This window comes from Zingiber officinale, chromosome 10B (assembly GCF_018446385.1).
Source record: "Zingiber officinale cultivar Zhangliang chromosome 10B, Zo_v1.1, whole genome shotgun sequence".
Taxonomy (NCBI): domain Eukaryota; kingdom Viridiplantae; phylum Streptophyta; class Magnoliopsida; order Zingiberales; family Zingiberaceae; genus Zingiber; species Zingiber officinale.
In genome coordinates, this window is record NC_056005.1 from 94,932,919 (window position 1) to 94,947,035 (window position 14,117).

Genomic DNA, 14,117 nt, shown 5'->3' on the forward strand with positions numbered 1-14,117 from the left:
CCCTACTGACCGAACTAATAAAAGTAGTAAGTACTCTACTAAGTACACCGACAAGAATGGATCAATCTTCTCCTGACCAAGTCAACAAAGGTAAATCGGTCCTCTACTAACCGAAACAACAAGAATAAATCGATCCTCTACGGTCCATTCTAGGTCTGTAAAAATCATATACTCATACATGTCTTCAAGGTTATCTAACCAGACTCAAACAACCCGAAGGTCAGAATCTTCATGAAATAGTGTAATTCGACCCCTTCTGACCGAACTAATAAAAGTAGTCAGTACTCTACTAAGTACACCGACAAGAATGGATCAATCTTCTCCTGACCAAGTCAACAAAGGTAAATCGGTCCTCTAATAACCGAAACAACAAGAATAAATCGATCCTCTACAGACCAAATCAACTAGAGTAATCAATACTCTACTAAGCAAGTCAACAATGATACCTTGATAACCATGATTTTACTATACTATTCTCATTCATATAATCATGGTTTGATGTAGTTTTCATATATATAACCCATATTTACATTACATTTTTATATATTGTATCAATTTTGGACTAAATTGCAAATTATGTTATTATGGCTTAATTTGATGCTAATATTTGATCCTTATTTTGTAGGCATCAAAAGGGTCATGGACCCAATCAGATCAGGCTGCATTTGGGCTCAAATCAAGGGCTAATCAAGTCGATCAAGCCTCGGAGCATTATAGGCCGTTCATCCAAGATTGAGCAGATCTGAGCCATCCGTTGAAGATATAGCCGATCCAACTTAATGGGGGAGCAGATCTGAGCTATTTATGAAGATCCAGAAGTTTTGATCATATCTGAGTTCATCCAGCCATTGATCCAGCTAGATTAATCTGGACCGTTCATTGAAGACTGGTCGGATCTGGACCATCCAGTGATGATCTGATCGATCCGACCTACAGGAGAGTAGATCCAGACCCTAGATCAACATCACTACCTTCAGATCATATTTTGGATGACTTTTCACAGTTGATTTAGCCCGGAATCATCTCAGCCGTCCGATCAGATCCAGATCTGATTTAAATCTGAGAAGCTACAGTGCATAAGACGGGCTGGGCTTCGCGATTCTTGCTACAGTGCCGTCTTCTTCTTCGCGCGACGCCGATGCTCCCGTTCCTTAATTCCAGATCTGAGAGCTGGCTTCTTCACCGACGACGATATCCGAGCTTCCGGCGTCCAACTTCCGTTGATCAGAGAGCTTGAGGGAGGTTTCCAGATGGCGTTTTGGGTTCTGCTTCATCGCCGCATACCCGGTTGAGGAGGTCTCCCGATCGGCGTTATTCGCTTCCACCAGAGCTTGAAGAGAGGTTTCTCAGATGCTTCTGGACGATTTCCGATCTACATTCCGCAGCAACCTTGGGTCGAATTGGCCGTTCGATCTAGATTGCAATTTACCAGAACCTGAGCTTTGTTCTTCGGTTGATGGGATTACCAGATGAATGTGAGCTCAAATGGAGGTTTCCAAGAGCTGTGAGCATCCCTTGGTAATAGAAGGCAGCTTAGGGATTGTTGTTGAATGCTTATAGGGGTCCCGAGAGCATTTCTGTTTGTGTTACAGCAGATTGGAGAAGTTTGGGCTTGGATCCGGTTTGAGGAATGCTTAGGGTTTAGATTTCTTTGTTTTAGTATTTGAATTGTGTTTGAATTGCTCAGATCATCAGATCTGATAATTTCTTTACCATTTCTTCCTTGTTTCAGTTTACTGCAATTCCATTTCTATTTTTCTTGCTGCAATCCTAGTCCTGTTTAACTTCTAACTGAGTTTGCAATCTGACTTTTGATTTGAATTTGGTATTTCTGTGTTTAGTTTTTAGTCTTCAATTCAGAAAATCTTTGTTCTATGTTTGGATTTGTTGTGATAGTGATTGAGTTAAAATGATGAAAGAACCACTTAGTCTTAACATTGATACCTCTGTTAACCTTCTTGATTGAGGTTGTGAATTGAAGTTTTGCTAATTAATGGATTAGTTCCAATGATGCAAATTTGAGGAGTGAATGAATTATTGATCTATGAGTGTGATTTGGAGTTGAATGTTAGCTCGATTCATGCAAGAATTGTTTGGTTTCAAGCTTTAAATGTTGATTTCTTATTTCAGTTATTGTATCTTAAGTTCTGTGATTGTTAATTGGATATATGGTGATTGATTCATTTGACTAAATGATGTGTTAAATCTGAATTTAATTGTGGCCTATTTGATGAGGAGGAAATGGATCATGTTTAGATGAGAATGAATTCTCTTTGATGCTATTCTTGACCTAGTTGGAATTAGATTTTGATTGGAACCAATTCTAGAATTCATACACACTTACTAGTGCTCTTTGGAAAAATACGACTTGAGACTCCTTACTACGACATGTGTTTCATTTAGTTTAGTTGAGTTCCAATCTTTATTAATTTGGTGAGCCTTGTGACATGCAAAAAGGCCGACACCAAATCTTGGCGCCGTTGCCGGGGAGCAACTAACTAGTAGTGTGTGTTTATTTTAGATTGATCATTGAGTGAGTTTATTTTGTTAACATCTTGATTGATTTGATTGCTTATTTCTCTTTGTAATTTCATGTTGGTTTGTTCTTGAATTATTAAGTGCTTTTACTGTTCATGTTTTCATGAGATTGAAACTTTATGCTTTAGAATCTTCTAATTTTGTTTGCTAGTGTTGTAGTGAAGAACAGGAGATTTCTTTAGCATGGATCCATATTTTCAGAATTTTGGAGGTGGAATGGAGAATCAGTGCTTTCAACCTGAGTATCAGTTTTACCCAAGCATGGATCAACGAAATAGGTATGAGTCATTTTCAAATGGTTTTAATGCTAATTGGGTGGATAATTCATGTTTCAGGTATGAAAGTGCACGAGGACAATTTATTGAGCCATATCCAGCTTACCAGAGTTCATATGGGTTCCAAGAAGTTTCAACAAATTTTATGCCACAATCTTTTCAACAGAATGACCCTCAGATGGATGAATCAACATGGAAACTCAGGGAGATGATGCAACAAATGATCGAACATCAAGAGCAACAATTTTCAAGGATTCAAAACATACAGATTCAATTAGATCAAATTACATCATCTATTAATCAGCCGCAAGCACAAAACCCCAGTGAAGAGATGGAAAGTAGCGATTCTGTCAGGCCTGACCCTACTCCCATTACTTCACATGATTTTTCTAGTAATTTTTGTGATGATTATGTCATTATGCAAATTTCTGATCCTAATGATTTTGTTGTTGAAGATGTTGTTAGTGATTCAGGTTCTGAACATATTTTTGAAGATGATTTAAGTGTAGGGGATTGCTTACTGGAAGCATTACCTCAAGAATCACCAAGAACTGAAGATGTTAGTGTAGGGACTTGTGCTATGGAGCCAAGCACCCAAGGATCACCACATGAGGTTGTACAATCACCAGAACAAGAACTTGAGCATTTACATGATGAGATGGAGGTAACAGTCACCACTCCAGGTACCATTCAAAACGACAAGGTGAGTATTTTTTGTGATTCATCGGAAAATTCAATAGAGGTACCATTTGTTGATTTCATTAGTTGTGATTCATTCCTTGCTAAATTTTCTACCCACACTAATATTCTCTTATTTTCTTACCCCACATGTGTGTGGGAGGTGTTGTCTTTTAATGATGTTGTAGGAGAATACAAGCTCCCGGAGTGGATGCTTGAACTGAACCGCCTCCGTCTTCCAGAAAGAATGTGCAATGGAAAAATGATCAATAAAAAGGATTTGACTACAACCAAGGATACTCCACTACAGGGGTGGCTTCTTTTGCTTAATCTTCTTCGACCACCGGAATCTAGGGGAGTTGGTTCTAATTTTACTTTCTTTTGCATTTTAATTCATGCTTAGTTAATAAATTCTTGCTTTATACGTTCCTCTAGTTTTATACTTAGCAATTGCATTTTATTTCCATATTTTGCATTTTGTTTAATACATAGCATTTTATTTTGAATAAATCCTCCATGGAATTTTCTAGTAATATTTTTAAGATGGTAAAAGCTTCTTAAATTTGATCATCAATTTAGATCATGTGACATGATTGGATGTTTTTCTTACATGATATTGGTTAAAATGGTAGTGGAGTCCAATTTGATTGATTAAGCTTGTTTGCATAAAAAAATACCTAGAGAGGACCACTTTAAGCCTATACGCTATTTTATTTTTGTGTGGCATGCAGTCATAGCAATTAAAACTCTAGAACTTGCTTTGCTTCTTTTCAAAGTCACAATAACATTTGTATGCATGGAGATGAAGGATTTTGTTATTCTTGTGCCATCCTAATTTCTAATTTCTTTCCCACAATTTTCTTAAAATAATTTCATCAAGCATTCTAATTCTTAATCACTTTGTTATGCCTTCATTTTATTGGGAGTTTTGGTTGAATTCTTGATGAGTTAGATTATGCAAGATGACAAAGTTTAAGTGTGGGGGAGATGTATAGAGCTTTTGAATGCTTGGATTCATTTGTTAATGAACGGGATTCAAAATCAAGCCAATGATGGAGTTTCCACTGTTTTGAAGAAGAAAATGCTGAAATATTGTCATGAATGAAGTGCTCTTAAGATTGTATGCTAAATGTATCATTATCTTGAGTTTTGTCATGTCAAGAGCGAGCTATAATTGATTTGGATTTTGAGATTTGAAACTATGATGAGACATTCAAACTCTAGGAGACAATTGTTGGAAGAAGAAGTTGATGTGTTGGATCCTGTAGAAATGAGAATGAAACTGGAATTTGCACGTGCTGCATTGTTTTTAGCAGTCATTTAAGGAGTGACATGTGGAATGCTAAAGTTAAAAAAAAAAAATCTACTGTGAATTTCTGGAAGTTGGATTGCTTAACAAGGCTGGATCTGGACATTTGAAGTTCTGCAATAATTCCGCAGGAACAGAAGTGAAAGAGAGTGCAGAATTTTACAGAAAAAGGAATGTAGCATTTCTGTAATGAGATGATTTCTGAAACAGAACTGGATCTGTTGAAGGAAAACTGATTAATGAAGCCTGATTTGTGCCAACTTTTCAATCCAGTTCTGATCTGGTGCAAGGAAGATGTCGCTGTTCTGAATTCTGCAGAAATAGACACTGAAATTATAGAGTAATGGAAGACTGAAGGAATGATAATGGATATGATTGCATATTAACATTGCTGGTGTCTGCAAGGTTATGAAATTTGATGAATAAGAAGTTGATTGAGAAGAACAGAAATTTACAGATTTTGAGCTGGAAATCAGGTACAGTTTTTTTTAGACTATGAGAAGCTCAAATTAAAGTTCTGTAGTTGCTGAAACAAATGGTATTCTTGCTTCCATGACTTCTCATAACTCTATATCAGAATTTCGGAGCTAAGAAGTACTGAAATAATGCAAGAAAATTCAGTAACAGAACTGAAACAGTGTGGGCTTGTAGCTACTGGAATCTGACATTGGGAAGTAGGATTCGAAATTCATTTGGTAGGTATCATTCTACTCATGTAGCACTTCAAGATGTTATCATAAATTCTGTAAATGAAGAATGGGAAGGGCAGTACTTGATACTCGAAACAGAGAGGTGAAAGCTGGAAAACAGAAATGAACCTGCTGGAAGAGAACACTTACATTTTGAAGAAAACCTGAAGTGATACATTAATATGAGCTGATTTCTTCATGCCTTCAATGGAATTACATTGAATTTAATTGCTGAAACTCAGTTTCAGAATCTGATGTCAGAAATGAAAGAGGGCAGAAGCTAGGAAATGCAGGAAGAAAATCTATAGGAATGAAATTCTGTATTTTCAGAAATGAAGCATGGCTGAATTTGGATTTTGATGCTGTATTTCCAAGCAACCTAAATTGTTCAGTAATCAGTGTTACTTTTGAATCTGTTGGAATGGCAGAACTTCTATCTGAAATGTTGTTGTTGATGTACAAATGGAGTATCAAGAATTCAAAAATGACATCAAGTAAGGGAGTTATTCTGTAGAGCCAGATCAGTAATATATAGTGTTGGAAATCAGAATTCGTAATCTGCAGTTTCTGGAATTAAATTCTGAAGCTTAGTCTGAACTGAAGTCTGTTGCTTCTGGGCATAGATTCTGTTTGGGTTTGAAATCACACAAAGGGTTGCTGCTGGAGTCAATCTTTTGAGGAATGAAGTAACTGGATAAAGAGTTATGCAGCAAATCAATGAGAAAGTCAAACTTCTGGAATTGGAAAGAATAAGCTGTAGTCGAATTTGCTGTCTCAAGCTAGTTATGATTTGAACTTGAATTCCTGCATTACATAGCAATTTTTGTTGTTGTATAATTTTGAAAATTCCAGAACATGCCAAGTCTTTATATAGTTTTGTTTATAAATGAAGTTTTTATCCTAATGGTAAATTGTTGTTCTTTGCTTACTGAGTTCTATATTATTCAAGAGCTGCTAAACGCATGATCTGAACTCTGAAACTGAAGAAGAGGTTCTGGAATTCTGAGAGTGACAGTTGGTGAATGCAGAACTTTGATTTTCGGAGCTAAGTTGTGACATAAATTTTGCTTTGATTCTTACATATGTGCAGTGATTTTAGAATCCAAGCATATTGAGCAAACTAATTGAATTAACAGTTCTGGATTTAAGAAACAGAATTCTGAGATTCTGCAATGCAAGTTCTGGATACTGAATTAAGAGATGCTGATGACATTGATTTCAAGATTTCAATTCAGTTGAACAACAGATTAAGTTTCAACAGATTTCAGATTTCTGAAACTATGATGTATCAACTTGGATTGGATTGAGTTAATTTGGAAATGAATTGTTAGACTAATATTGAATGTATTCTTTGATAGACAGAATTCTATATGATTTAAGTTGAAGTTATCTTTAAATTGCAGTTCTGAAACAGTGTGATTTCTGCACAATTTGGGGAATGCAAATTGCTGAAATTGCTGAAATCTGGACAGTTTGCTTATTAAATGAAGGATCAAACTGGGAATTTTGTAACTCTGTAAATTGAATTGGATTTAAACAAGAGCTAAGTTGTGACAATTTTTCTGGTAAGCAATTTTCAGAAATGAAGTTTGTGATGAATTTTGGGAAGTTGCTGGATTGGAACTAAGTTTCGGATTGATAAATTAGAATGAAATGGTGGATGCTATTTGAGGAAGTAAATGGAACCACCAAGGAATTGAACAATTATCACTGGTCCTATTCATTTAGAATGTTCTCTCCTATAAACTCTTGAATGAAATGGCACCTTTAAAGTTGATACACTGAACTTAAGAATTAGCTACCAAGCTACAATTCTTGAAACTTGAAGCTGATTTTTGTTAATAAATTTTGTTGGTGAACAATGAATCAGTGATTTCTTTAGAATTTGTTGTACTCTTTTAACCATGCAACGATGTGCCACTGCTGAGGAAGAATCCAGATATCTGAATATCAGTTTTATGCTAAATTAGATGCAGAGAAATTGCTACTGATGTGAAGATGTTTGTGCCAAGCTTTCTTTTGCAAACTTAAGGACAGTAAAAGCTTAAGTGAGCAGGATTCTGAAATTTAGTTGAGTAAAGATACAGGAAATGCAGATTTCTGCAATTTGGCATTTTTGTAGGATTTTGGGAATTGAGTACTACCTTGATAAGTTATGCATGAAAATTCTGTGCACTAAGGAATGCAGAAAAGCAAACCTGCATTTCTGATTTTTTTTTTGCAATGGCAGAATCAGTGAATTCCTGTATTTCATATCCAGTTGATAAGTGAATTTTTGGTGATTTGAGCCAGAATTTCCTTGCTTTCCAAATTTTGACACTGAAGATTGAAGTAACAATGTTTCTAATTGTTCAAGTGTTCTTCAGATTTAAGTTTGAATTGACAGTAAATTCTGAAATCTGAAAATTGCAATTAAATTAATTGCTGGAATTCTGTGCAAGCTGCAGAAAAAAAAATCAGAAGAATAAAGAAGACAGAAATAGATTCCAAGTGTGAAGTGATATTCATTCAAGGATTATAATTTAAGCTTTACAATGGAACAAATGGGAACTAAGAGGATGACTACTGAAATGACAGAAATTGGCAGAGAAACAGCAACCTGGAAATGTCGATTCTGTAGGAATGAAGCTGACATTTTTGTGCCAATTTGTGAAGGGCTGAGGTTACTGATTCCCAGGGTTTGCTGGACAAATGAATCAATTTAGTTGTTTGTCATTTTCATACAAGAGTATAAATCGAAGCTGCAGATTTTGGAAAGAGCAGGATGTTAGGTTACTCTTCTCGGTTCCTTGTGTGCAAACTCTGAAAATTTTCAGAAACTCCTTAATTCTTTGAGCTAGAGACTAAATTTGTTGTGCAGGAGCTGATGTATGATGTTTTGAATTGTCCGAGATGGCCAAAGTTTAAATGTGGGGGAGGGAGCTCTTCTCCATAAGGGGATGTGAGATTGTTTTTGTTTCAAAATGCTAGAATTGAAGTGGAAAACAGAAATTTTTTTTGAAAAATGGCACATCAAGAATGTATCAAAGGTGAAGAAAGAGTATCAAGATTCTTTGTTGGTCATCAAATTGAAGGGGAGGTTAGCTTGATATTTTGAATTGGTAACAACAAATGGTATTCATCTCTTTTTACATCAAAATGGTCAACTCATCAAGTATATTCCTCCAATACTCTTATCTTCTCATTTTCTCCATTAAATTATTTTCTTTTGCCTATTTCATCCATTTTCATTGTTCTTTTTGTTTCCATTTCAATTCTTGTTGATAAAATCCTTTTGATTCATGTATGTTATGTTTTATGGTGGTGGAGAATTAGAAACTAAGCAAGCTTATGGTAGTGAAATGTTGTGAGTGACATTGAGTGAGCTCCACTAATATGCATTTTTGAGTGCGAGGGCTAGAATAGGTGAATACCTTGTGAGATTGCAACTTGCTTAATTTTTCAATTGGATTGAAACTACCGTACCTACTGATTATTGTTTGGATTGTATTCATGATTATTGTGATCTTTAATATGGTCTTAGTTAAATTCTTTTTACTATCTTTTAGGTATTGCTAGGGAATTTTCTATGGAGATGATTTTTAGTTTTCTTTACTTTCACGGGACGTTCAAGAGTAAGTGTGGGGGAATTTGATAACCATGATTTTACTATACTATTCTCATTCATATAATCATGGTTTGATGTAGTTTTCATATATATAACCCATATTTACATTACATTTTTATACATTGTATCAATTTTGGACTAAATTACAAATTATGTTATTATGGCTTAATTTGATACTAATATTTGATCCTTATTTTGTAGGCATCAAAAGGGTCATGGACCCGATCAGATCAGGCTGCATTTGGGCTCAAATCAAGGGCTAATCAAGTCGATCAAGCCTCGGAGCATTATAGGCCGTTCATCCAAGATTGAGCAGATCTGAGCCATCCGTTGAAGATATGGCCGATCCAACTTAATGGGGAAGCAGATCTGAGCTATTTATGAAGATCCAGAAGTTTTGATCCAGATCTGAGTTCATCCAGCCATTGATCCAGCCGGATTAATCTGGACCGTTCATTGAAGACTGGTCGGATCTGGACCATCCAGTGATGATCTGATCGATCCGACCTACAGGAGAGTAGATCCAGACCCTAGATCAACATCAGTACCTTCAGATCATATTTTGGATGACTTTTCACAGTTGATTTAGCCCGGAATCATCTATCTCAGCCGTCCGATCAGATCCAGATCTGATTTAAATCTGAGAAGCTACAGTGCAGAAGACGGGCTGGGCTTCGCGATTCTTGCTACAGTGCCATCTTCTTCTTCGCGCGACGCCGATGCTCCCGTTCCTTAATTCCAGATCTGAGAGCTGGCTTCTTCACCGACGACGATATCCGAGCTTCCGGCGTCCAACTTCCGTTGATCAGAGAGCTTGAGGGAGGTTTCCAGATGGCGTTTTGGGTTCTGCTTCATCGCCGCATACCCGGTTGAGGAGGTCTCCCGATCAGCGTTATTCGCTTCCACCAGAGCTTGAAGAGAGGTTTCTCAGATGCTTCTGGACGATTTCCGATCTACATTCCGCAGCAACCTTGGGTCGAATTGGCCGTTCGATCTAGATTGCAATTTACCAAAACATGAGCTTTGTTCTTCGGTTGATGGGATTACCAGTTGAATGTGAGCTCAAATGGAGGTTTCCAAGAGCTGTGAGCATCCCTTGGTAATAGAAGGCAGCTTAGGGATTGTTGTTGAATGCTTATAGGGGTTCCGAGAACATTTCTGTTTGTGTTACCGCAGATTGGAGAAGTTTGGGCTTGGATCCGGTTTGAGGAATGCTTAGGGTTTAGATTTCTTTGTTTTAGTATTTGAATTGTGTTTGAATTGCTCAGATCATCAAATCTGATAGTTTCTTTACCATTTCTTCCTTGTTTCAGTTTACTGCAATTCCATTTCTATTTTTCTTGCTGCAATCCTAGTCCTGTTTAACTTCTAACTGAGTTTGCAATCTGACTTTTGATTTGAATTTGGTATTTCTGTGTTTAGTTTTTAGTCTTCAATTCAGAAAATCTTTGTTCTATGTTTGGATTTGTTGTGATAGTGATTGAGTTAAAATGATGAAAGAACCACTTAGTCTTAACATTGATACCTCTGTTAACCTTCTTGATTGAGGTTGTGAATTGAAGTTTTGCTAATTAATGGATTAGTTTCAATGATGCAAATTTGAGGAGTGAATGAATTATTGATCTATGAGTGTGATTCGGAGTTGAATGTTAGCTCGATTCATGCAAGAATTGTTTGTTTTCAAGCTTTAAATGTTGATTTCTTATTTCAGTTATTGTATCTTAAGTTCTGTGATTGTTAATTGGATATATGGTGATTGATTCATTTGACTAAATGATGTGTTAAATCTGAATTTAATTGTGGCCTATTTGATGAGGAGGAAATGGATCATGTTTAGATGAGAATGAATTCTCTTTGATGCTATTCTTGACCTAGTTGGAATTAGATTTTGATTGGAACCAATTCTAGAATTCATACACACTTACTAGTGCTCTTTGGAAAAATACGACTTGAGACTCCTTACTACGACACGTGTTTCATTTAGTTTACTTGAGTTCCAATCTTTATTAATTTGGTGATCCTTGTGACATGCAAAAAGGCCGACACCATACATCGGTCCTCTACTAACTAGAACAACATGATTTTTAGCAGATACTATCCACTACCAAACTAGTGTTAACAGAAGCTACTAATACTGCTGGTATGGTAAAAGAAATCCCATGAGACTGTAATCCTTGATCTCTAGTAGGGTCAACCGTGATTAGTGATTAACCCAACACATGTGATGTATGCTACAAACAACTATACAGGTACTAACAAATGAGTACTAATACATGACATAACTATCAGAACAACTATGCATGTACTAACAGAAATATATAATAACAGTAAACTAACATACCTCCTATAGCTTGGAGATTCCTCTCGTTGCCTGGTCCCAAAATTTGAAAAGTCACATCGAAAACCAAATCATGAAAATCCAAAACATAGAAAATAGGTCTCGTAAATATGTGGCTCTGATACCAATAAATTGTCACGCCCCCAGAGGAGTCCCTACCGACAAAATTTCAGCAACGTCTCCCCTGTACCGGTGACAATATGAAGCATAAGTACATATACCCATAGACATACTCATCAGCAGTATACAACAGCCCACACGGTTGGATAAATAATACATCCACGCAGTTTTAATAGCAGCCCACACGGCTGAAACATAACACAGTGGAAATCACAAGATAAGAAACATAAAACAACAGAACAACTAAATGCGAGTCGGCTCGACTTGACACAATAATAACAAACCAAATACAAGATACCACAAACGATACTCCAAATAACAGAATATACAAATACAAGAATAAGTACAAACCAAACTACAAATAGCATAAGGAATACCAAAATCATAAGATCATCCTCGAATGTGATGTGAGGTTGGCGGACAGGATCTCCAGGCGACTTCATAAATCCTTTACCTGCTACCTGACAAAATTACCAATTTACGGGATGGTGTGTATAAAGACTCAGCGGGTAATAGACAGATAGTGCATGAGTATAGTAAAGAACTAGAGATACAAAGGTATACAATCTCGTAGGGAATATAACAGATACTAAAGTGATATCATAGTAAATGTCCATACCTGAAACCATATCCTAGGCTAGTATAGAAGGTCAGGAGTAGCAAAGTCCTGCTACAGTATAGCTCATAACTACATGGTATCATGTGAGGTATATACATGCCAACTGTAAGTAAGCCAGTGTCTAAACACATATCTCAGGTATATATCTCAACCTACGTAAGCATATCAGTATACATAAACAACAACAGCATAAGCTAACAAGCAGCAGCATAAATAAACAACAGTAACAACAAGTATAATAATAGCAGCGTATGCACGGATGATCATCCCGTCCACCTCTCTGCACCACCACCCATGTATGGTCGAGAGGCCGAAACAATGACAGATTGTACACCACTCCAGCTACCACTACTCTCGAGTGACCGAGGGGGCAGTTGTATAGTAGCTGAATAGCTGCATCTGCGACGGGGGTCCCTGCTGCCCGCGACTCCTGCTATTACTACCCATGAGTGTTCGAGTGGGGGGCACGACAGGACAAGCGGCCGCTCCAACTACCACTACCCATGAGTGGTTGAGCGTGCGGCCCTAGCCAACGACCGTCTTAACCACAAGGGAGCCATCGTCGCCGGCAATGCATGCAATGACAAGATGTGAATAATGCAACAATCATCATATATATATAACAGAAACCAGGTATGCTACATGAAGTTGCATGCTCAATACGAAGCATAAATAAATAATAGCCAAACATGTAAACATGGTATCTGGTATCTATATATATCCAATGTCTAGTATCTAGTATCTGGTGTCTGGTATCTACTAAATATCAGAGATAACAACGAGAGACTGTATAGATACCGATATGAGTAGCACAAAGATAGAGTGGAAGTATCAAACGTGGGAAAAATATGAGTGGAGTCAAGATAAATACAGGAACTATCCGAAGGTATAGCTCATGCACTAAGAGCAATGTACTAAAGAGATAAAGCAAGAAGTACTCGCCTTTAACTGTAGATCGTGTCAACCGTCTTCAACAAATCCAGAAGATCACATCCAACTCGAATCCTACAAATACAAGATACGCGACAAAACTAAGGATCTATAGTCAATGTGTCAACTATCAACCAACCTAAACTGATTCAAACTCTTCCTTCACATACTTCAATTTAATTAAAGAAAGGCATGGACTAACAATCCAACTTATCCAGTCCAATTTAATTCCATCAACAACTAAACATCATGAATCGAGCATGCATAATTCTTCCACATAATCAATTTCTAACTACCGAGGGAGAATCGTAAGAAAAAGGCTCGGGAGGAAATGAGAGCTCTGGCGATCCGGAGCTAGGGCATGACTGGCCGACCCTGAAGTTGCGGGGTCGACCGATGCTATGGGCTTAACCGCCGACGGGTGGCATAGCGTCGAGCGGCGACGAAGGAGCGGTGCGACGGGAGAGGGATGGGTTCGGCGACAAGAATCGGGGATGAGAGTAAAGAAATCGGGTTAGGGGATTATGTTCTTAGGTCTATTTCTATTGACACTTAAGTTGAGTCCAAATCAACTCCCAACTTAATGATTATTCTAAATAGGCTTCCTTACAGCCCAATAATGGATCCCCGTAAACATGTCACACAGTATCCATTTAAATCCCAGAAAATTTCCTAAATTTCAGAAAAATTCTAATAAGATTATTTTCCAAATAACCTTATTATTTAATTATTATTTTGGGCACCATATTTTACATCCCAAGTGACCATCGATCTTATTTATTCTCTTCGGTTGAGAGAGTTCTCCTAGCGAGATGCTTCCCAAGGCTACCGTCTCTCCATCTTCTTCTTCTCTCCGGTTGAGAGAGCCCTCCTCGTGTGCTGCTTCCAAGGCGACATCTCCCATCGATCTTCTTCTTCTCTGTACCTTCTCTGTGAGTTTCTCTGCCAAATTTCAAGTACCCATTGTCCATTGATCTTCTTCTTCTTGATAAGTTTCTTGCTCCTAAGTTTTTT